A 25,840-nucleotide genomic window follows, 5' to 3' on the forward strand; every position below is an offset into this window, starting at 1 on the left:
ATCAGCAGCTACCACTCAAAACAATGTATGAGGGCAGCCCCAATGTTAGTCTATGAAGGGAGCAGACCTCACAGCAGTGTAAAAACGAATTTGGGAGTCCTGCCTTTTGCCTACACAGCACCCTGCCCTATGGGTTACCTAGGGCATACCTTATGGCTGTCTTATATGTAGAAAAGGGGGAGTTTTAGGGGTGGCAAGTACTTTTAAATGCCAAATCGAATTGGTAGTGAAACTGCACACACAGGCCTTACAATGGCAGGCCTGAGACAAGATTAAGGGGCTACTTAAGTGGGTGGCACAATCAGTGCTGCAGACCCACTAGTAGCCTTACATCTACAGGCCCTGGGCACATATAGAGCACTCTAGTAGGGACTTATAAGTAAATTAAACAGTCCAATTGCGTAAGATCCAATGTTACCATGTTTAAAAGGAGAGAGCATATGCACTTTTGCACTGGTTAGCAGTGCTAAAGTGTACAGAGTCTAAAAACCAGCAAAAACAGTATCTAAAAAGTGGAGGGAGGCAGGCAAAAAGTTAGGGGTGATCACTCTAAGGCTGTCAGGTCTAACATGTGTGTCCCCCAGCTGAAAGTGGGGAGAGCTACCCAACCTACCGGGAGCTCTCATCGCTAAGGCAGAAGTATCTGGAGAGACCATCAACGTTGGCGTGGTCAATTCCTGGGCGATGCTCCACTGTAAAGTCCATCTCCTGTAGGGAAGTGGACCACCTCAAGAGTTTAGGATTCTCACCCCTCATCTGCATGAGCCATCTGAGGGACCTGTGGTCTGTCTGAACCTGGATTTGAGTCCCAAACAGGTATGGTCTCAGCTTCTTCAGTGCCCAGACCACAGTAAATGCTTCTCTCTCAATAGCACTCCACCTCTGTTCCTGTGGTAACACTCTCCTGTTAATAAAGACTACTGGTTGGTCTGAACCCTCCTCATTTAGCTGTGCTAGAACAGCCCCTATGCCATGCTCTGAAGCGTCCGTCTGCACAATAAATTTCTGGGAGTAGTCATGAGCCTTGAGCACAGGGGCCGTGCACATGGCTTCCTTCAGAGAATCAAAGGATTTCTGACAAGCCTCTGTCCAATTTACAAACCTAGGTTGCTTTTTGGAACTAGTTCTGTCAATGGTGACACAATGGTCACAATAGGCCTTGACAAGTCGGCGGTAGTATCCACTGGGGCCTAAAAAGGCTCTCACTTCGGACTGTGTTCTAGTTGGTTGCCAGGCCTTGATAATTTCAATCTTGGCCTGGAGTGGCTGCACCTTGCCACCACCTAGTAGTTGTCCGAAGTACACCACGGAACCCTGCCAAATCTAGCATTTACTGGCCTTGATGGTCAGGCGGAGTTCTGGCTTTGCACCGTGTGAGAAGGTAGCCTCTTTCTAGCATTTTTTCCCCCACTTTTGGCCTGTTTGTGAGTAAATGTCAGTGTGCTTTTACTGTCTCACTGGGATCCTGCTAGCTAGGACCCCAGTGCTCATAGTTTGTGGCCTGTATGTTTATCCCTGTGTAGTGCCTAACTTTGTCACTGAGGCTCTGCTAACCAGAACCTCAGTGCTTATGCTCTCTCTGCCTTTAAAATTGTCACTATACTGTAGGCTAGTGACCATTTTTACCAATTTTAATTGGCACACTGGATATAATTCCCTAGTATATGGAAGCTAGGTACCCAGGGTATTGGGGTTCCAGGAGACCCCTATGTGATGCAGCATTTCTTTTGCCAACCATAGCGAGCTCAGACAAATCTTACACAGGACTGCCACTGCAGCCTGAGTGAAATAACGCACAAGTTATTTCACAGCCATTTTACACTGCACTTAAGTAACTTATAAGTCACCTATATATCTAACCCTCACTTAGTCAAGGTTAGGTGTAAAGTTACTAAGTGCGAGGGCACCCTGGCACTAGCCAAGGTGCCCCCACATAGTTCAGGGCAATTTCCCCGGACTTTGTGAGTGCGGAGACACCATTACACGTGTGCACTACATATAGGTCAATACCTATATGTAGCTTCACAATGATAACTCTGAATATGGCCATGTAACATGTCTAAGATCATGGAATTGTCCCACATGCCAAATATGGTATTGTGGTGCCAATCCCATGCATCCCCGGGACTCCACAATGGACCCCGGGTACTGCTAAACCACCTCTCTGGGGTTTTCTCTGCAGCTACCACTGCTAGCAACCCACAGACAGGGTTCTGCCCTCCTTTGGTCTGGGCAGCCTAGTCCCAGGAAGGCTGAACAAAGGATTTCCTCTGAGAGAGGGTGTTACACCCTCTCCCTTGTGGAAATAGGTGTTAAGGGCTGGGGAGAAGTAGCCTCCCCCAGCCTCTGGAAATGCTTTAAAGGGGACAGATGGTGCCCTCCTTGCATAAATCAGTCTACATCGGTTCAGGGATCCTCCAGTCTGCTCTGGCACCAAACTGGACAAAGGAAAGGGGAGTGACCACTCCCCTGTCCATCACAACCCCCTGGGTGGTGCCCAAAGCTCCTCCAGTGTGTCCCAGAACTCTGCAATCTTGAATCCAGAGGTGTGAGGGCACAATGGAGGCCTTTGATTGGCCAGTGCTAGCAGGTGACGTCAGAGACCCCTCCTGATAGGTGCTTACCTCACTAGGTGGCCAATCCTCCTCTGGGGGCTATTTAGGGTCTCTCCTGTGGGCTTTTCCTGAATAACGATTTGCAAGGATTCACCAGCGTTCCTCTGCATCTCCCTCTTCAACTTCTGCCAAGGATCGACCGCTGACTGCTCCAGGACACCTGCAAAACTGCAACAAAGTAGCAAGAAGACTACCAGCGACATTGTAGCGCCTAATCTTGCCGGCTTTCTCAACTGTTTCCTGGTGGTGCATGCTCTGGGGGCTGTCTGCCTTCATCCTGCACTGGAAGCCAAGAAGAAATCTCCTGTGGGTCGACGGAATCTTCCCCCTGCTCCAGCAGGCACCAGACTTCAGCGTCACTGGTACTCTGGAACCCTTCTCATCCTGACGAGCGTGGCCCCTGGAACACAGGTGGTGGACCAAGTAATCCAGAATGTCCAGTGGTCCAACTGTCCAAATTTGGAGGAGGTAAGTCATTGCCTCCCCTCTGCAGACAGTAATCCTGTGCACTGCGTGAACGGCAGCTGCTAGGACTTCTGTGCACTTTTGCAAGAAATCCTTCATGCACAGCCTAGCCCAGGTCCCCAGCACTCCGTCCTGTATTGCTCAACTCGCTGAGTTGACAACCGGCTTCGTTGGACCCGCTTTTGTAGTGTTGAGATGACCGCCATGCTCAGTTTTCTTGAACCTGTGTTCAAGTACTTCTGAAGGCACTGCCTTCTTGTGCATTGGCTTTCTTTATTGCTGAGGGCCCCATCTGTCTCCTCTTTGATGTGGCGACCTCCTGGTCTTTCCTGAACCTGGGCAGCCCCCATTTTCTTCAACCACGACCTTTGCAGCTAGCAAGGCTTTGTTTGTGGTCTTTCTCCAAAGAAACAATGCTGCATCCTCCAGCACTCCGTGGGACATCTTCTGACCAAAGGAGAAGTTCCTAGCGCCTTTCATCATTGCAGAATCTTCGGCTTCTTCCACTCGGAGGCAGCCATTTTGCACCTTCATCCGGGGTTTAGTGGGCTCCTGCCCCCCCGGACACGTTTGTGACTATTGTACTTGGTTCCCTTCCTGTAAACATCCTCAGGTCCAGGAATCCAACTTCAGTGCTTTGCAGCCTGTTGTTTTCTTTGCAGAATCTCCCATCACAAGTTTCGTGTGTTTCTGAGAAAGTAGTATCACTTTACTCCTACTTTTCAGGGTCTTGGGGTGGGGTATCTTGGACACCCTCAGTGTTTTCTTACACTCCCAGCGACCCTCTACACACTACACTAGGCCAGGGGTCCCGAAGTGGTTCGTATTCCACTTTCTTAGTATATGGTTTGTGTTGCCCCTAGGCCTATTGCATCCTATTGTATTCTACAGAGTTTGCACTACTTTTCTAACTGTTTACTTACCTGATTTTTGTTTCTGTGTATATTTTGTGTATTTGACTTACCTCCTAAGAGAGTATATCCTCTGAGATATTTTTGTCACATTGTCACTAAAATAAAGTACCTTTATTTTAAGTAACTCTGAGTATTGTGTTTCTTGTGATATAGTGCTCCATGATATAAGTGGTATAGTAGGAGCTTTGCATGTCTCCTAGTTCAGCCTAAGCTGCTCTTCTATAGCTACCTCTATCAGCCTAAGCTGCTAGAACACTACTAATCTACTAATAAGGGATAACTGGACCTGGCACAAGGTGTAAGTACCATCAGGTACCCCCCATAAGCCAGGCCAGCCTCCTACACACCGGGAGCAACAGCCTTAGGTACCAGTACCCCAGGGCTGGCACATGGACTACTGGACTTCTCAATAACTCCTAGGGTCAACATCTTGGAGACCTCCTCCTTGATGCTGGCCTTCACCTTATCCGACACCCTGTAAATGTTGGTCTTCACAGGGGGAATGTCTCCCGTGTCATTGTCATGGACACACAGAGGCGTAAGTCCAGGAGTTAGGGAAAGCAGGGAAGAAAACTGCTCTAACAACTCATAGCAGTCTCCTGTCTGATCTAGAGTCAGGGAGTCAGAGAGAATGACACCCTCCACTGACCCTGTAGTGAATCCTAGTTTGTTTTAATGGGATAACAGGAGTTAGCTTAGCCTTTGGCTTGCAGACTCGTGCCCCCGTCACCTAGTGACTTTTAACCTACTTAACTTGCTCTGTCTTAGCCCATTTAATTATTTAAATCTTCTAAGATGGCTGCCTTGTTTATAGTTAGGCCACTTGTTATGATTTGCATTATCAGTGCCACCGCGCTAAGGCGTCAAGATCAAGTGACAAAGACAAACAAACTGTAGGTGTTCACAGTTGGGGACTTTCCCTCTCCATGCTTTCGAGGGAATTGTTTATAATAATTGCCGTCCCAAGCATGCCTGTTATCTACTGTTTGGGAACACACCTACATCAGGGGTCCAAGTAGATCTGTAGAAATACATCGCACTTTAGACAGATAATCAGAGGGATTCCGACCAGAGTGCATAGCCACCATGGCTGATATCGATGCTGCACGTCGTCTTGACGCTGACCTAGTCTTCGTGTCCTTACGGAGTCTCAGATAGAGACCTCATTCCAAGGTAACGAGGGTTGGGGGCTCCTCTCATGGACATGGCATTGGCAGATTAGGTTTAACATACCCAGCTCTCCTTTAGGTAGGAGGTTAGGCCTATCATGATAAGGTATTAGGACATATTACACACTTTATGTCTTTTCATGTTATTGCAAAATGGTGGGGGTCTTTCTAATAATGACTCTCGTCTTTACAATTCTGTTTCTGCACTATTCATTATCCTACTCATTGTAGCCCATGCAACTTATCGCAAATTGCATTTGTGTTAAATAAAAACCATGGGAACTTTACTGCATCTTCGTTATTGCCTGTGTTTGGATGAGACATGATATATCTGTGAGAAAGGGGTAATCTCCGTTTAACCACGACACTCCCTGAGATGCCATACTTTTAAGTCCATGCGTAAAGGCTGCCACAAATCACCTTTTACTTTTTGGATTTTTGGTGAGGTGCTGCTAGTGAGCCGGAAGGGTTGGGACTACAGCTGCGACTTGTTGTAGGATAGGCATAGTCGCCTACAAACATAAGTACTGTCATCCTTAAATCAGCTGTCTTGCCTAGAGCAAGAGTCCAACTACGACAACCCATCGCCTTCTTTGGGAGAGAGGAGGTCGGGGAGAGGTTCACTATCCTCTTCCATGTCCTCATCTGTGATCAGGAGCATACTGACCTCAGACCTCTCAAAGTGAGGTTTGAGTCTGTTATGATGGAGGACCCTTACGGGGTGCCTAGGGTTCTTGAGGTCCATTAGGTAAGTGGCCACCCCTTCCGCTCCTTAATCTCAAATAGGCCAGACCAGTGGCCCTAGGCTCTACTGGCTCCATCAATCAAATATTGTCTCCAGGTGAGAACTCAACCAGAGTGCCCCCCCGGTGATACCACTCCTTCATCACCTCTTGAGTGGCCTCAAGGTTACTCTTAGCCTGCTTACAGAAATGTTGGTTTTGGTTGCGGAGGACCAGCATGTGGCTGACCACAGCCTGGGGAGGTGTCTTGGGAGCTTTCTCCCAGCCCTCTTTAACTCCGCTCAGTGGTGCCCTGACAGGGTGACCATAGAGAAGTTCAAAGGGGCTGAACCCCACCCCTTTCTGGGGCACCCCCCCAGAAGGAAACAGCAGCCATGGCAAGAGGATGTCCCACTTACGCCTCATGGCTTCAGTTAAGCCATTGATCATGCCTTTAAGGGTATTGTTAAATTTCTCAATAAACCCATTGGATTGAAGTTGATAAGGGGGGGTAAACTGGTAGGTCACCCCACACTCATCCTACATAGACTTCATGTATGCAGTTTGTGCCTCTGTCAGAAACAACTTCCTTAAGGAATCCCATACGGGGAAATATTCTCAGTAGGGCTCAGGTAACCACCGGTGCAGTCACTGTTCTCAGAGGGATTGCCTTTGGATAAAACAAGGATAAACCTGTTGCCCAAGGCAGTTTTGGGGTCCAAGGGATCAACAATGTCGATGCCCACCCTTTTCAAGGGGGTGCCAACGACAGGGAGTGGGATCAGGGGAGCTTTAAGCTTTTTCCCTGCCTTCCCACTAGCCTGGCTGGTGAGGCAGGCTCCGTCAAAATTATCTGAGGCTACCCTAATTCTAGGCCAATGGAAGGGGGTGACAAGCCTGTCAAAGGTCTTGTCTTGGCCCAGATGTCCTGCCAGGGGAATGTCGTGAGCCAGACCCAGTAGGAAGGCTCGGTAACACTGGGGGGCCACCAGCACATGTGCTGCCCCAGGGCCCAGAACCTTAGGCTCACTGTAAAGGAGATAATTCTCCCAGTAGAAATGGTGAGTGCCAGAGGCTTCACCAGCTGCTTGGGCTGTGGCCTGTCACCTCAGACCCTCAAGGGCGGGGCATTCTTTCTGCGCCTTGCAGAACTTTGCCCTGGTTGGCCCACCCTCTACTTGCCAGCCAGCAAGTTCAGGCAGGTTGCCCAGGTCAGCTATGTGCTCTCCAGTTGGCCCAGGGGCCTCCTCCTCCTCAGGGGCCCCGTCCACCACCTTTGGAACATCTGAGGCGGGTTTCCCACGCCTCTTGCCCTTCCTCTTTGCAGCTGTCTGGGCCATTGTTCCAGGCTCCAGACGCTGTTGACTCCCTCCACGGGCAGCCATGGACCTTGTGGTGATGCAGACCACTCAGACAAACCTAACATCTCCATTCGGGATCTGAGCCCTACCTACTTCCAGGTAGTGTGCTCAAGATCATTGCATAAAAAACATTCTACAGGCATGGCAGGACTCACAGCTACTTTCAGAGTAACAGACCCCCCCCCACTCAAAGGGAACCAGAGCCACCGGTCGGTGACTCTCACGATTGTCAGCGACTATGACCGGGTGGAATTTATTAGGGACTATCTGCTCTGCTGACACCAGCTGACTCTTGACAGTTGTCATACTGGCTCCTGTGTCACGCAGAGCCTCCACCCTTTTCCCATCAATGGTGACCCACTGCCTATACTTAGAAGTATTTGCCGGCATGTCGGCTTTAGGCACCTTCTCTCTATCTCCCAGGGACACTAAGGAAACCTCTGTCTGCCCCCCAAAGCTAACTGGGACTATCTCCCCCCGAGCGCTACACTAGCCGATCCACGTGTCTGTCCGGTGGTGGACTCTGCTCTCTTGGAACACTGGGAGTCACCCTTAGAGTGTCCCTGCTGGTAGCACACTAAGCATTTGGGGATGAACTTCCCTAACTTTCTGTCAACGAACCCTGGTTTCTTCCCAAATCTAGAAGAGGAATGGTTACCACCCCCCTTGGGAATTGTTTTGGGGGCCTTTTAAGAACTCCTTTTCTTTAAGTTTTTCTTCCCCCTCTTTCTTCTGTTGGGAACCCTGACCACCTTTGTGGGTGCCCCCCCCAGATGCCTTGTTGGACACTCTGGTGCTAACCCAGAGGTCCACCTCCTCAGCAAGCTTTCTGGGAATCAGTCAGCTTACTATCTACCAAGTGCTGGCACAACCCTGTAAAAGAAATACTGACCATATGCTCTCTCAGAATCAAGTCATATAACACTTTGTAATCATCTACTTTGCTGCCCCGCACCCATCCATCCAGTGCCTTATTGGAGAAATCATAACAATCTACCCAAGCTTGTGTGGAAAGTTTTGTGCTGTCTGTAAACCTGTGACGGTATTTCTGAGGGGTCAGCCCAAACTTGGCCAGTAAAACAGCTTTCATGGGTGCATAGACATCTCTATCCTGTGGATCTAGTCTAAGAAGTGTGTCCCTCCCCACCAGCAAAAACAGTGTCTACAAAGTGGAGGGAGGCAGGCAAAAAGTTAGGGGTGACCACCCTAAGGCTGTCAGGTATAACAAGCACACTTCCACATTTTGAATCCTCTAGTAGACTATGAGGGTCATTCTGACCCTGGCGGCCGGTGGCCGCCAGGGCCACCGACCACGGGAGCACCGCCAACAGGCTGGCGGTGCTCCAATGAGCATTCTGACCACGGCGGTTCAGCCGCGGTCAGAAGCGGAAAGTCAGCGGTCTCCCGCTGACTTTCCGCTGCTCTTTGGAATCCTCCATGGCTGCGGAGCGCGCTCCGCAGCCATGAGGATTCTGACCCCCCCTACCGCCATCCAGTTCATGGCGGGAAAGCCGCCATGAACAGGATGGCGGTAGGGGGGGTCGCGGGGCATGGCATGGGCACGGCAGGGGCCCCCGTAAGAGGGCCCCGAAAAGTATTTCAGTGTCTGCCTTGCAGACACTGAAATACGCGACGGGTGCCACTGCACCCGTCGCACCTTCCCACTCCGCCGGCTCGATTACGAGCCGGCATCCTCGTGGGAAGGTCGTTTTCCCCTGGGCTGGCGGGCGGTTTTACTGGAACCGCCCGCCAGCCCAGGGGAAAACTCGTAATACCCGCCGCGGTCTTTTGACCGCGGCGCGGTAATTTGGAGGGCGGGATCCTGGCGGGCGGCCTCCGCCGCCCGCCAGGGTCAGAATGACCCTCTATGTGCTCATGGTGTTCCCCGATGTTCCATCTTGTTACAGTCTTTGCTCAGCCCTTACATGATCGTGCTACTTCTTTGATTCAATATTTTGGTTCAGTCTATTTCTTTCTGCGGATGATACACAAACCACTTGGAACCTGTCCCACGATGTCCAGTCAATGGTGGCTCGCCTGTATGATTGCCTCCCCAAGGTTCAGCTTTGGATGAGTTCAAACCATCCCAGGCTTCATGGGGACCACACATAAATCCTTTGTGCTAGTAACCCTTCACTGTTTACATAATTATCATCTTGGCCCACCCACCCTGGGCCCTACGTCCACCTCCATGGCAGCTGTGAAAGATCTCAATGTAAAGGTTGCTTCCTCCACTGCTATGGTAGATCAGAGTCCTTCAGGCGAAAAATCTTGTTTACAGCTTTTTCCATTCCTTCACAAGTTTCAAATTAAGAACGCTTTTTGTCAGCTCACTTGGATTACAGCCCGTCTTGACCTTCCAGCATTCTTGTTCCATGAGAACAAATTCAAAACCACGCTGCAGGACCAGCCCTTAGCTTTCATCAAAGGAACCATCTCTGACCAGCCCTTGCTGCATCGCCTGCAGTGAAAGACTTCGGGCCTAATTCATATATTGGAGGCAATGACGAGGGAGGACCCTTTCCTCTAACATAATGATCTACTCATCCGATTTAAATGCGGGCAGACCTATGGAGACTACTGCGCCTCCGTCGTGGTGACGCCATTCTGATGGCCCGAAGGAGTAAGGCCTGTTGGAGGTTCACATGTATGTGCACCCACCTAATTCAGATGGGCGGACATGCAGGTTAGTTTTCACTGCCGGTCACCCACAGGAAAACCCTTGTTGTAACTGACAGTGAAAACTGCAAAAATGCTCCCCTCGCCATGGCAGGCAAGATAGGACATTGTTTTGTTTTTATTTTCAAAACTGAAATCCCTCTTTGAGGTTTTATTTATGAAAATAAATAACTTTTATCACACAGATCCTTCATGTCTGACGGAGACATACAACAACATTACAGTGCATTGTAGTGCCCATCTTGGCGGTTCCTGTCAATCCTTGAAATGTCCAGAGACGTTTCAAAATGTGGCCGCTGGGACCCCCCCAAGAGACACAGAGGGATTTACTCCATCACCCCGGCGGAGGACAGCCCAACTGCAAAATTTTAAATTAGGCCCTTAAACTTATTTAAACAAATGTTATGGTATCAAAGCTACTTTTACTCATGAACAGTCCTATTCCAACACAGATTTTACACGTACTCCTCTGGTCACTCATTAAGGCCTAAAAACAAGTGTATATTTGAGAATTCTATATTTAAATCCAACGACCATGAGTAGCAAGCCCTTTATCTATATCTCCAGCCCTTCAGTAGATTTACATGCCACCATATATGATGAAATTCAGAAAACTGCTGAAAACTGGTGGTGTCCAGCCCTCCAGTGCTCTGGGGTCTCTTTTTCAAACCTGTTCAACTGGAGCTGTTGAGTGACTATTGGTTTTCAGCATCTATATTCCCTAGTTAGGGTGTAGATTGCACTTTACAAGTATCAAAACTAAACTAAAGCAAACACAATAATTCCCCAAAAGCAGAAAGCTATGCTCGGCTGGCAGCTTGCAGTAGACACTGAGACAGGGAGGTCATAGCAGGATGTGATAAACCTGCTTTCTGGCCTATTGTTGATAGAGATCCTTGAGTGATAACATAGACCTTGGTACCAACCTCATTCATTCCACCCATAGTGGTCCAAAGACTTCTGAGAACTCAGAATCATGACCTCCCTTATATGACAAAGCAGAAGAACTGATCTGCACAGCTCCTCAACAACTGGCAGTGTGTATCTGACTCCAGGCACATTGCTTCGATAGAGCAGCTTCGATAGAGCAGCACTATGTCCTCCATGTACATAAAGCAGTAATCGACCACATACGTCTTACGCCAGGTCTGCAGGACAGTTACTCTTTTAACAAACACTTGAAGGAATTTCGAAGCAGGTAAGTTTATCTACAGAAAAGGTGCTACTATGACACTAAAATTCTGCAGGAAGAACTCTTGTTCATTTTTACACATTCCCAGGTCTACCACTAAAGGTACATCTGGGAATATGTCTTCATTCATGGGCGGATGCTTGGGAACACCTATGTACCAACTATGGAACACCTCCCTGGGCCAAAGTAAAGCCAGGCAACAATTTGCCAGACGTGCATGATGCCAGAGGATCAATTCAGCAGTCAATCCAGTGCTTAGTTTGTAAATAAAAATGTGGTGGTGCTCAAAGCCTTCCTTTGGAACACGCGGTTGCTGCAATTAAATGTGCGAGGACAGACTACTGAGGCAGCATAATCTTGAAGCCCCCTCGGCCTCTTTAATCCATTTACAGACATTCCATGCCCCTTCCGCTCACCCTTGCAGCTTTCTCCCTTTGTGAGGCTCTTTCGTTTTTCTCTTCCTCCACCTTTCCCACTTGCATCTTTTGCTCACCGTAAATGCCTGATGCAGAAAAATAAGTACTGGCCCTCAAAAATAAGTGCTGTGCTCCCCCCCCCCACCGGCTACCACCAGCTCAAATTAAGCAGAGTCAATCATTGGTTTTCTGTGTTAGTTCTCTTAGTTTTCTGCTAAAAATGACAAATGCTAGGAAGTTGCCAAAACAGAGCAGCCTCGCAAGACTGGGTTTTGCCAAAAGGTTTTCTGCTACAGCAGCGTCAGCATTTTTAGCAAAAGAGATCCCCACCCAGACTGCGGGCCTCTACTTAGGGAGGGATCTTCTGCGCCTGGGAGTGATGGGGTTGGAGGCAGCAATCTGTACAACTCTGAATCAGACCTTCAGCTTGTTTGAAGTATAAAGTGCCCTCAGCGCGGCCCCGGCAGGGGTGGCCCATGCTGACTAGCCCCGGACAGGAACCCTGGATTCCCTGCGGCAGTGAACCAGCGAGGAGTGACCAGGCTGGCGTATGATGGCGGCATCAAAGTCCAAGCGCGAGCGCTCGGTGAGGGACATGCTGGCATGGTAGAGGCGAGGGCCCTGGAGAGCCGCGAGGAGACGGATCGAGAGGAGAGCTCCCCGGTTACGAAGGGCTTTCTGACCTCCTTGTTTGAGTCGCTTCGGGGAGATAACCAAGAGCTGCATAGGGACATCTCACAGGAGGTGAAGCAGTTGCGAGGAGAGGTTTCCTCCTTGGGTGAATGCGTATCGCAGCTAGAGGATAATGATATCCCGCGTGGCGAAGAGGTGGCGAGCCTGCAACAGGCGAGAGCAGCAGGACTTCCTCCAGATGGCAGTTGAAGACTTGGAAAATCGCTCAAGGCGACAAAATATTCGTATTAGAGGGGCTCCGGTCGGTGTTGAAAAAGGACATCGGGAGCTAGTGGTGGACCTGTTTCGCTCCTTGCTTGGCGCGGACGAGACACGGGAGGTAGTCTTGGACCGGGTACACCGAGTTGGGCGCGCCGGAGGCCCTGGAGACCGCCCCCTGACATTTTAGCCTGTCTTCACAATTTTGTCCTTAAAGAGAAGATTCCACAGCGGGCCCGCAACCTCCAAAGTGTTCACTTTCGAGGGCATGAACTATCGGTTCGGACTTTGCAGAGGCGGAGAGAGTTCAGACCGATCACGGATCACTTGAGAACGCACAATGTGTCATATTCCTGGGGCCATCCGTTCCGACTGGTTCTCCGCTGGGAGGAGCAGCTCCGGCAAGTGAAATCCGTTTTGGAGGCTGGCCGCGTCCTGGGTCTGGAGGATATGGGCCGGGAGACGAGTGAGGGGGCGGTTCTGCCGGCGGAGGGGTCTCCTCATTGGTGGACAAAAGAGAAGAAAAGGAAGCTGCAGCGCCCGACGGCCTCGGAGTTGAGGTTGGAGAGAGAGGCCGCTTTGAACAATGTGGCCGCCGGAACCTCGACCTAGTTTGGACACCCGGGGGCAACCGGGATTGCTACTGGCCGCATCGCTAACAATATGCTTACCGTTGAAGAGGGTCGGAGTGGCGGGGGCTGTGGACCTGATCAGCTGATCTGGTTGGATATACTGCCCCGTGGAAACTGCACCTCGCGAGTATCAACAACCGAGGACTTTTGTGTTTTATGCACCTGTTGTGCTTATTAGTTGTCTGTTGTTGGATTTCCCTGCGATGCTGGCTTTTTGTGGACATACTCTTGGGACTGAGTGCTCCAGGTGGTCTAGATATTAATGTAGGGGGTAGTCCTCTGCTGTGCCCCAGCCTTTTCTGCTTGTTCCCCTCAGTATAGGCTATGACCATTAAATGTTTAAGTTTAAATGTGAGGGGGCTCAATAACCCCACTAAGAGGTTTGCCATCTTATCAGCTCTAGAGAGATCGGGGAGTCATATATGTCTCTTGCAGGAAACGCACCTTGTCTTTAAAGATACCTACTGTATGCGTTCTAAGTGGTTTCCCGGGCAGTTCTGGTCTTCGTTACCATCAAAGCATGCAGGGGTGGCGATACTTCTGTCACGCTAATTTCCGGGGGAAGTGATATCAAAACTGCATGAGATCCCAGGGAGGCTTTTGGTCATGAGGCTTAGACTGGGGGGTTTCTCCTTCACGATCGCTTCCCTATATGCACCTAATTCCCAACAAGAAATTTTCCTGAGACAGTCTTTGACTCCGCTGCTCCAATCCCCTGTGGTGCTTTATTGCTGGGGGGCGATTTTAATTTGGTGATGGACGGGGATTTGGAACGCTCAGGTCATCGGTATGGGCAGACGGGGTCTCTGTCGGACAGAGGGCGGCAATGGTTGAGTGAGTGTGGTCTAGTGGATGTGTGGAGGAGTGCGCACCCCTCGCTGAGGGACTACTCTTTTTACACATCAGCAACCAAAACATATGCTAGGTTGGACCTCTTTCTGGCATCCCAGGAGCTTCTCTCTAGGGTTAGAGACTCAGTGATTGAGCCGCGGGCCCTCTCAGATCATGCCCCAATTACAGTTGAGATCCACATGGACATGCAGAGGGTTGGCGCATCCGGATGGCGATTTAGGGATTCAATGTTTCAGAACGCTGAGATGGTAGAGGCGATTCAAGAGGCAATAACAGACTACCTTAGTTTTAACGATGATGGGATAGTAAGCATTGCAACACTGTGTGAGGCACTGAATGCTGTTGTGGGGGTGAGGTGATGTACCTTTCTTCTAGGGATAATAAGGCAAGGAGTCGACTTAGGGGGGACCTAGAGCAGCGAGTAAGGGTTTTAGAGTGCTCACATAAACACACCGGTGCTCCTAGAACATGGCGAGAGCTCGAGAAGGTGCAAAAGCAGCTGAGGAGATTGGACTGGGACAGGGCATAGTACGCGGTAGCCCACCTCAAACATAAGTACTATGTAGGAAACAACAAGTGTGGGAAGTTGCTGGCACATAGGTTGAGAGCGCAGCGTGCAGCATCAATGATAAAAATGGTGCGCTCCGCTTCTGGAACAGAAGCACACACGAGTGACCAAATAGCGCAGGCATTTGCGGAATTCTATCGAAATCTATACAGGGCTGAGGAGCCCGGTACCTTAACTCCAGAATCCTTCTTAGAGGACATAGCAATCACCCCCTTGTCTTTGAGTGAGGCAACCTTGTTAGATTTACCTATAAGGGCTTAAGAGGTTATTTCAGCGATAGCTCGGCTGCAGATCGGGAAGTCACCTGGCCACTGATGGATTCTCAGCGCTTTTTTATAAATCCTTCTGTGTGGAACTTGTTCCCATTTTGGTGTGACTTTTTAACTCTTTTCATCAAACAGGCGCTCTTACGCCTAGTATGTTAGATGCTACCTTCGTGGTCATCCCGAAACCGGGGAAAGATCCTGAGGAACGTGCCTCATATAGGCTGATCTCCCTTCTAAATATTGACGCCAAATTATTCACTGGCATTTTGGCGCATCGTCTCAACTACTATATGCCGGGGCTTGTGGATCCCGACCAGGAGGGATTTATACCGCATAGGCAGTGTAGCGATAAAACCAAGCGATTGCTTCATCTTTTGGATAAAACCGAACGCTCTCGTAAGGCGGCGCTCTTCCAATCTATCAACGCTGAAAAGGCGTTCGATAGGGTTTACTGGCCATATCTGTTCAAGGTGCTTGAGTGCTTCGGACTGGGATCGGGCTTTATGGCATGGATTTGCTGCATTTATCAAGCGCCCAGGGCGGCGGTTCGGGTTAACGGGACACTCTCCTTGCCGTTTGCCATCCAAACAGGGACCAGACAGGGGTGTCCGCTTTCTCCCCTCCTTTTTGCGCTCTACATGGAGCCTATGGCGCAGAGGCTCCGGGATAACCCTCCGATTAAGGGCGTGAAGTTTGGGGGAGATGAACATCTCATATCACTATACGCGGACGAGGTCATCCTTACTCTGGCGGAGCCTACAACCTCACTACCGGCGATAATGGGTGTCTTAGAGGAATTTGGGCGGGTCTCGGGGTTTCAAATGAATTTGCTTAAATCGCAGGCCATGGGCAAGTTTATTAGTGCGGAACATGAACGGGACTTGAAGGCTCGGTTCCACTTCACATGGTCCTCCTCGGGGCTTCCATATTTGGGGATCGAGCTGGGTTGCACGGTCGCCCACACAGTGACGTTGAACTATGCGAAACTGACTCGGGAGGTGCATCACGACTTAGAGGTTTGGGGGAAACTTAAACTGTCCTGGTTGGGTAGGGTCGCGGCAGTGAAGATGACCATCCTACCACGTATACTATATCTGTTTCAGGCGCTCCCGTTGGAGCCTCCGCCGCGGACGATAGCGACCCTCCAAACAGCGGTTCTAAGATTTATATGGGAAGGCAAGACGGCGCGGTTATCGCAGCAGATCCTGTATTGCCCCAAGAGAGAGGGGGGACTGGCGGTCCCCTGTCTCCTTCGATACCTCCAAGCAGCCCAGCTGCGTTTCCTCTTGGAATGGAGCCGACCATCTTCCGAGAAGCATTGGTGTTTTATGGACTAAGCAGTGGCGTGCTCTCACATATGGAAGGAACCCTGGCTGAAGCGCCGCCACAGGGCACAGGGATTGTATATCTCTCCGGTCACGGGGGTTTCCATGAGAGTGTGGGATCGGGTGGCAGACGGGGTGGGTTTGAAGATCTTCCCGTCTCCAATGTCCCCACTGGGCGTGAACCCCGATTTTGGCCCGGGCCTACAGTCTGAAGCACTGCATCGGTGGTATGAAGGGGGTTGCAAAAGGGTGGGATATTTATTTGATGAGCAGGGGTTAATCCCTTTTGACGGGATGAGGGAGCTATATGGCCTAACCGAAGCGGACAGGATGATGTACTATCAAATAAGACACTGGGCCCTGCTTCCAGCCAATAGGATATTAATAGATAGACCGTTAACACCGTTTGAAAAATGGATTCTAACGAAAAAGGATGATAAGCACGTGGTTTCTGAGCTTTATGTCCTTCTACGGGGGAGGTCCGCTCGACCAAGACTAAGGGGCAATTGAGATGGGAGAAGGAACTTGGGAGAGAGCTATCGGAAGACGAGTGGGAGAGGGTCTTTTATAGAGCGCACCACACAGCTTACCACTCAGCAGGTACAGAGACAGCCTATAAAGTAGCCTCCTCCTGGTATTACACTCCAAATAGGATCCATGCTTGGGATCATAACAAGTCTAGTCTCTGCTGGAGGGGTTGTCGGGGTGGAGGTTCACTTGTGCATTTGGTATGGCATTGTCCCAAACTACACCGGTATTGGAAGGACATATTAGACACGGTGGACAAGGCTTTTGACACTCAGATCCCTAGATTTCCTGCCTATGTCTTACTGGGCCTTCCCAATTCTCTCACCTTTCCCCTGACATCATTGAAGGGTCGGCAGATGGTTTTAGCCTTGAATGCAGCAGTACAGCTGTTGCTATCTGTCTGGGGGACAGAGCGGATCCCAACAACAGTCTCGTGGCTGCATAAACTTTGGTTCATCCTCGCCATGGAAAAGCTCAGCCTGACTTCTCAGCAGCGAAGTGGGGACTTTAAACAACTTTGGCAACCATTTTTGTGCATTCTGTCCGGGGAGTTCTCAGAGCTGACATGCCCAACTTATTTGAGGGTTCTGAATTTGAATTGAATGAAGGGGACTGTACCAGTAAGGAGATGTGTATATAGAACTAGATCTATATGGTATTAGAGCCTGGAAGTGTTTGATCGTTGAATTGCTAGCCAGAAGTGGGGAAACTTAGTTGCATTAAATTACTAACCTTATTTTTCAATTGTTTCGCATTCAGTAAGCTAATAATGTGCCTTCTGGCAATATTGTGATGTATTGCATATGCGATGTTCGAAAATTGAAAACTAATAAACAGATTTGATTCATAAAGTGCCCTCAGATCTGGACGCCCCATCCATGATGTTTATTTCTCGCCCACAGACCACTACATTTCAAGTCATCACTACGATCTGAAGCAGCGTCTCCAATGAGGCTTCTGGTTGTAAGTAAATAGAAGTAAATAAAAACAGTCTTACTTGTTCTTGAACAGCCACGAACTGCAGCAAGGTACCCTCCAGCTTTAAAAGAATGAAACAAAGCACTGAGAAGAGCTTTCCAAACACTGTAACAACAGTTCTTCTGTTCAATCACTGAAGTGTGACACATCACTGGCACTTGCACAGCTTTGCCTTTCACTCACCAGATTCTGTGCCAATGACAGAGGGCACAACGAGGTGGCAGACCGTCTGCTTGTTTTGATTGGTAATTCCCACTTGCATTGCAGTAGGAATCCTCATGCCCTTCTGCCACTACCCGGTAGCACTTGTAACTGCGCCCTCTGACCCCGTCCTTCTTCACTTCGGTCCCACTCACAGCATGAACAGCACAGCCATGTGAGGGGCCAGTCAGGTGTGTCCACCCCCCCCCCATGAAGGAGGTCAGAGGCCACACATCCATGTGAGGGGCCAGTCAGGTGTGTCCACCCCCCCCGTGAAGGAGGTCAGAGGCTTTTACTCGGTTCAGCTGCTTCTCTCTTCCACTTTCTCCTTTCTGTGACCTGGCAATCTCGTGCTCAACAACCTTGGGACTCTAATTCCTAAACTGGAACTGAGGCCTCATTTCACTGCAGATGAACGGTGCCATCGCAGGAGTTACAGAGCTCTAAGCAGACCACAGAGTCAGCTATTCCAGCATTTGTACTTAGAAGTTGTTCTGAAAGTTGAGCCACTTCCATCGCTGCCTTAAGTCTCCTCTTAGGTGACGTCCATGAAATCTACTTCTCTGCCATGATGACCTAGATTGTGATGGATCTTAAAGTGCTGAACATAGCAGAGTGGCTGCTCCCCTACTCTCGTCCTGGTGAGCACTGTGGGGCATATTTATACTTTGTTTGCACCATTTGTGCGTCATTTGTTTTGAAGCAAATGCGTCACAAACTTAACTCCATATTTATAGGTTGACACTAGACACATCTAGCGTCAAAATATAGGAGTTTGCACCATTTTTTGGATGTGTGAACCTACCTTGCGTCAATGAGATGCAAGGTAGGCGTTCCAATCCAAAAAAAGGGGCTATCCCCATAGCCCCATATTTGTCCCCCTGTGCAAAGATGACACATGGCTGGGATGCGGCCCCAGATAATGGGGTTAAGCTTACTTAGCACCATTATTTAATGCCTGGGTCAGACCAGCCGCTAGGGGACATGTGGACCCATTTCCATGGTCAAACACCATTAAAAGAACCCACAGGTGCCAACCTGAAACTCCAGCAACACCCTCACCCACACCAGAGGGATGCCATAGAATGGGGACCCCATCCCAGGTAAGTAGGGTAAGAATAGGTAAGCATTGGGGGCCCTAACAAGGGTCCCCTGTGCTCGCCATTGGGGTGGTGGGCATGACTCATGTCTTTTCTAAGACAGGAGTCATGTTTTAGTATGGTTGTGTGCCTAGAAATGATGCAAGGCTGGCTGGCGGCATTTATTTTGCCGCAACCAGCCTAACATCATTTTTGGGTGCACAACTCCCTCACCCCATACCGTTATCCCCACCCGGCTAGCGTTGTTTTTTTTAGACACTAGCCCAAGCTTAGAGCCCGCTTGCACCATTCTATAAATTTGCCGCCCTGCTGGCATTGTAGAGTGACGCAAGCCGGAGCTAAACTTTTTGCCGCAAAACTGCATTAGCGCAGTTTTGTGGCAAAAAGTATAAATATGCCCCTAAGTATGTTTGAGAAAGGTCACAAGCCATATTCCATGTGAGCCTGTCATTCTACCATCTGTCAGCACCATTTAAGTTGATCATAATAACTGCCTTTTGAATGTTCTCTATGTTTCAAGCTTCCCTGGAAGGTGGCGTAGTGAAAACAACAGCAGATCAGTCTACAACAAGCTAGACCAGCATGTATCCATCATGCAGATGGAAGAGTTCTCTCGGGAATGCGTTAAGGATCACACAACCAAAGAAGCTGCTCGGTACCTTTTCTCACCCATCACCAATGTCCTGGTTCCTTTTAACATGTATGAGTAGATGTTATTGCCATGTCCTCTAACCTCTCTGGCAATACCTTATCAGTTCTAGTTGCAAGGTCCTCTCTTTCTCTTGGACACAATCACCCTCACCCTCTGTCGGAAGTTGGCTCTGTATATACTATCTCAAAGTTCCTTCAAGTAGGGGCGAGCTACCAGTAGCTCCAGAGCCTCCTGCTGCAGGACTCTTGTGCTGAGGCCATTTGTGCAATACTCACCCTGCACACATCCCCAGACATCCCCAGGAGCCCCAAGATGTACCCCTCACACACCCCCACACATCCCCAGGAGCCCCAAAACTCACCCGCACACACCCTCAGACATCCCCAGGAGCCCCAAGACTCACCCACACACACCCCCAAACATCCCCAGGAGCCCCAAGATTCACCCGCACACTCCCCCAGACATCCCCAGGAGCCCCAAGACTCACCCACACACACCCCCAAACATCCCCAGGAGCCCCAAGACTCACCCGCAAACACCCCCAGACATCCCCAGGACCCCCAAGACTCACCCGCACACACCCCCAGACATCCCCAGGAGCCCCAAGACTCACTCGCACACACCCCCAGACATCCCCAGGAGCCCCGCAGGTGGGCAGCGGCTCAGCACGTGTGCATTCACCATGGATGGAGATCATCACTTCAACAGCAGAAGAACATCTTTAAAGGCAAATTGGAACTTAAAATGCATACCTCTTCCAACAGAGCAGAGGCGAGGTCATCGGCTTGACGCAAACCCAATCCTTCAGGAGCTGCCAACACAAGACCTGGGCACAGGGATGAAAAAGACACAATCAGTGCATTTACAGACAGTGACGTGTTCTACAAGAAGCATCGACACGGAGGTGATTCCATGTGAGCTGACTTAGATGCAGTATTGTTGGAAAATAAAGGAACAGCATTGAAACAGCAGAATACCAGTGATGACGTCAAAAGCAAGACACAGAAGAAGCAAAGGTCCATTCCCTGACTCTCCAGAGAGCCGAGACCCCAATGACCTTCCGGAGATCTGCTAGTAAGGAACCCCATAACCAAGGAGCCCCATAACCAAGGAGCCCCATAACCCAGGAAGGCCAAGCAGCTCCAAGCAGCTGTAGTTCACAGCAGATCTGCTAGTACGGAGCCCCATAACCCAGGAAGGCCAAGCAGCTCCGCGCAGCTGTAGTTCCCGGAGACTTGCTAGTAAGGAGCCCCATAACCAAAGAGCCCCATAACCAAGGATCCCCCATAACCAGGTAAGGCTTCAAGCAGCTCCGCGCAGTTGTAGTTCCTGGAGATCTGCTAGTAAGGAGCCCCCATAACCCAGGAGCCCCCATGACCAAGGAGCCCCCATAACCCAGGAAGGCCAAGCAGCTCCAACCAGCTGTAGTTCCAGGAGATCTGCTAGTAAGGAGCCCCATAACCAAGGAGCCCCATAACCCAGGAAGTCCAGGCAGCTCCAAGCAGCTGTTGTTCCAGGAGATCTGCTAGTAAGGAGCCCCATAACCCAGGAAGGCCAAGCAGCTCCGCGCAGCTGTAGTTCCAGGAGATCTGCTAGTAAGGAGCCCCATAACCCAGGAAGGCCAAGCAGTTCTGCGCAGCTGTAGTTCCAGGACATCTGCTAGTAAGGAGCCCCATAACCCAGGAGCCCCAATAACCAAGTAAGGCTCCGCAAAGTTGTGATTGAAAGGGACAGATGCACCTTCTGTGGACTTCATTCACTAGAATGACTATTGTTTCTAAGCTTTTCTCTCAATGCCAAAGGTGAAAGGTGCTAATGATCTCCCTCGGCCAGATAGCTCAGAAGAAACACCACATGGAGACAATTTCCAGAGTTTATCCTGAGCAAACAGATATCAAGATAATGAGAGGGAGGGCTGGAAGCCACAGGGGCTCCAGAGCCCTGTGTTATGCAGCTAACATCCCATATATACATTATTAAACAAATATATATATATATATATTGCTAGATAGATAGATAGATAGAGAGACAGATCGATAGATAGAAAGATGCATAGATAGATAGATAGATAGATAGATAGATAGATAGATAGATAGATAGATAGATAGATAGATAGATAGATAGAAAGACAGATAGATCGATAGATAGAAATACCGACAAACAGATAGATAGATAGATAGATAGATAGATAGATAGATAGATAGATAGATAGATAGATAGATAGATAGATAGATAGATAGATAGATAGAAATACAGATAGATAGATAGATAGATAGATAGATAGATAGATAGATAGATAGATAGATAGATAGATAGATAGATAGATAGATAGATAGATAGATAGATAGATAGATAGATAGATAGACAGACAGACAGACAGATTTCAAGATAATGACAGGAAGGGCTGGAAGCCACAGGGGCTCCAGAGGCCTGTGTTATGCAGCTAACATCCCATATATACATTATTGAAAACATATATATATATATATATATATATATATATATATATATATATATATATATATATATATATATTTATATATATATATATATATATATATATATATATATCCATATATATATCTATAGATAGATAGATAGATAGATACAAAGATAGACAGATAGATACATAGCTAGATAGATAGCTTGAGAGATAGATAGATAGATAGATAGATAGATAGATAGATAGATAGATAGATAGATAGATAGATAGATAGATAGATAGATAGATAGATAGATAGATAGATAGATAGATAGATAGATAGATAGATAGACAGATATCAAAATATTGATAGGGAGGGCTGGACGCCACAGGGGCTCCGGAGGCCTGTGTTATGCAGCTAACATCCCATATATACATATATATATATATATATATATCTATAGGTAGATAGATAGATAGATAGATAGATAGATAGATAGATAGATAGATAGATAGATAGACTGGCTTATGCAGAAATGGGCACCATCTGTGCCCATGAAAGCATTTCCAGAGGCTGGGGGAGGTTACTCCTCCCCAGCCCTAACACCTTTTTCCAAAGGGAGAGGGTGTAACACCCTCTCTCTGAGGAAGTCCTTTGTTCTGCCTTCCTGGGCCAAGCCTGGCTGGACCCCAGGAGGGCAGAAACCTGTCTGAGGGGTTGGCAGCAGCAGCAGTTGCAGTGAAACCTCGGGAAAGGCAGTTTGGCAGTACCCGGTTCTGTGCTAGAGACTCACAATTCCATGATCTTAGACATGTTACATGGCCATGTTCGGAGTTACCATTGTGATGCTATACATATGTCGTGACATATGTATAGTGCACACGTGTAATGGTGTCCCCGCACTCACAAGTCCGGAGAATTTGCCCTGAACAATGTGGGAGCACCTTGGCTAGTGCCAGGGTGCCCACACACTAAGAAACTTAGCACCCAACCTTTACCAGGTAAAGGTTAGACATATAGGTGACTTATAAGTTACTTAAGTGCAGTGAAAAATGGCTGTGAAATAACATGGACGTTATTTCACACAGGCTGCAGTGGCAGGCCTGTGTAAGAATTGTCAGAGCTCCCTATGGGTGGCAAAAGAAATGCTGCAGCCCATAGGGATCTCCTGGAACCCCAATACCCTGGGTACCTCAGTACCATATACTAGGGAATTATAAGGGTGTTCCAGTAAGCCAATGTAAATTGGTAAAATTGGTCACTAGCCTGTTAGTGACAATTTGAAAGAAATGAGAGAGCATAACTACTGAGGTTCTGGTTAGCAGAGCCTCAGTGAGACAGTTAGTCATAACACAGGTAACACATACAGGCACACTTATGAGCACTGGGGCCCTGGCTGGCAGGGTCCCAGTGACACATACAACTAAAACAACATATATAGAGTGAAAAATAGGGGTAACATGCCAGGCAAGATGGTACTTTCCTACACAACCCCCCCCCCCCAAACGAAGGACAATAAGACTAGCCATGACCTGATGAGTCTTCATTGTCTAAGTGGAAATATCTGGAGAGTCCATCTGCATTGGAGTGGCTACTCCCAGGTCTATGTTCCACTGTATAATCCATTCCCTGTAGGGATATGGACCACTTTAACAATTTAGGATTTTCACCTTTCATTTGTTTTAGCCAAAGTAGAGGTTTGTGGTCTGTCTGAACAATGAAGTGAGTGCCAAACAGGTATGGCCTCAACTTCTTCAGTGCCCAGACCACAGCAAAGGCCTCCCTCTCTATGGCAGACCAACGCTTTTTTCTAGGGGTCAACCTCCTACTAATAAAAGCAACAGGTTGATCCTGGCCCTCAGAATTAAGTTGTGATAGGACTGCCCCTATTCCTAATTCAGATGCATCAGTTTGGACATAGAATTTTTTAGAGTAACAAGGGCTTTTCAGGACAGGTGCAGAGCACATGGCCTGCTTCAGCTCATCAAAAGCTTTCTGACAGTTTGCTGTCCATAATACCTTTTTAGGCATTTTCTTGGATGTGAGGTCATTAAGAGGGGCTGCAATGGAGCCATAGTTCTTAATGAACCTCCTGTAATATCCAGTGAGGCCTAGGAAGGCTCTCACCTGAGTCTGAGTAGTAGGGGGAACCCAATCCATAATAGTTTGGATTATCCCCTGAAGTGGTGCAATCTGTTCCCCACCAACAAGGTGTCCCAGATAAACCACCTTACCCTGCCCTATCTGGCACTTTGAAGCCTTGATAGTGAGGCCTGCCTTTTGCAGGGCCTCCAAAACTTTCCATAGGTGGACCAAGTGATCATCCCAGCTGGAGCTAAAGACAGCTATATCGTCCAGATATGCTGCACTAAAAGCTTCCAGCCCTTGCAGGACTGTGTTCACCAACCTCTGAAAAGTGTCAGGTGCATTTTTCAATCCACAAGGCATTACTGTGAATTGGTAATGGCCTCCAATGGTTGAAAATGCAGTTTTTGCTTTTGCATCTTCTGATAATTTGATCTGCCAATACCCTGCAGTCAAGTCAAAAGTGCTTAGATACTTGGCAGATGCCAGTGTATCTATGAGCTCATGTGCCCTGGGTATAGGGTGAGCATCAGTTTTGGTTACCTGGTTGAGACCTCTGTAGTCAAAACAAAACCGCATTTCCTTCTTTCCATCCTTGGAATGAGGTTTTGGTACAAGTACCACAGGAGAGGCCCATGGACTTTCAGAGTGCTCAACCACTCCCAGTTCTAACATTTTCTGCACCTCTTGCTTTATGCAGTCTCTGACATGGTCAGGCTGCCTATAGATTTTACTTTTGACAGGCATGCTGTCTCCAGTATCTATAGTGTGCTCACTCCAAGAAGTGGTACCTGGCACAGTAGAGAAGAGTTCAGAAAACTGACCCAGGAGATTTATGCAATGGTCTTTCTGCTCAGCAGTAAGACAATCAGCCAAAACTACACCTTCCACTAGAGCATCTTGTTCTGTGGAAGAGAAGAGATCAGGGAAAGGGTCACTCTCTTCTTCCTGTCCCTCATCAGTTGCCATGAGCAGGGTGAGATCAGCCCTGTCATAGTAGGGTTTCAGGCGATTGATATGGAGCACCCTAAGGGGACTCCTGGCAGTGCCTAAGTCAACTAAGAAGGTGACTTCACCCTTTTTCTCAACAATTGTGTGGGGTCCACTCCATTTATCGTGGAGTGCTCTTGGGGCCACAGGCTCCAAGACCCACACTTTCTGCCCTGGTTGGTACTGAACCAAAACAGCCTTCTGGTCATTCCATTGCTTTTGGAGCTCTTGGCTGGCCTGAAGGTTTTTACTGGCCTTTTTCATGTACTCAGCCTTCCTTGATCTGAGGCCAAGTACATAGTCCACTATGTCTTGCTTTGGAGCTTTTAAAGATTGTTCCCAACCCTCCTTAACAAGTGTTAGAGGACCTCTTACTCGGTGTCCAAAGAGGAGTTCAAAGGGGATGAAGCCCACTCCGTTCTGGGGTACCTCCCTGTAAGCAAAAAGGAGGCATGGTAAAAGGATATCCGATCTCCTGCGGAGTTTTTCAGGGAGTCCCATAATCATGCCTTTGAGAGTTTTGTTAAATCTCTCCACCAGTCCATTTGTTTGTGGATGATAGGGTGTAGTGAACTTGTATGTAACACCACACTCCTTCCACATGGCCTTTAAGTAAGCAGACATGAAATTGCTTCCCCTGTCTGATACCACCTCTTTTGGGAAGCCCACCCTTGAAAATATTCCCAGGAGGGCCTTTGCCACTGCAGGTGCTGTAGTGGTCCTTAGAGGAATTGCCTCAGGATATCTGGTGGCATGGTCCACTACCACCAAGATAAACCTATTGCCTGAAGCAGTAGGAGGGTCAAGGGGGCCAAC

At 48.7% G+C, this 25,840-nt stretch overlaps 1 long non-coding RNA gene across 1 annotated transcript in view; it reads right to left on the minus strand.

The window, feature by feature from the left end:
• The window catches only part of LOC138260427 (uncharacterized), a 123,057-nt gene that overhangs the window by 81,395 nt on the left and 15,822 nt on the right, over positions 1-25,840 (minus strand). Inside the window, exons 2-3 of the long non-coding RNA XR_011198854.1 lie at positions 20,279-20,352; positions 17,593-17,634 (exon numbers count right to left, since the gene is read on the minus strand). This is a non-coding gene — a long non-coding RNA (uncharacterized lncRNA). The remainder of the gene's footprint in view (positions 1-17,592; positions 17,635-20,278; positions 20,353-25,840) is intronic.

The sequence above is a fragment of the Pleurodeles waltl genome, chromosome 2_1 (genome assembly GCF_031143425.1).
Source record: "Pleurodeles waltl isolate 20211129_DDA chromosome 2_1, aPleWal1.hap1.20221129, whole genome shotgun sequence".
Lineage (NCBI taxonomy): Eukaryota > Metazoa > Chordata > Amphibia > Caudata > Salamandridae > Pleurodeles > Pleurodeles waltl.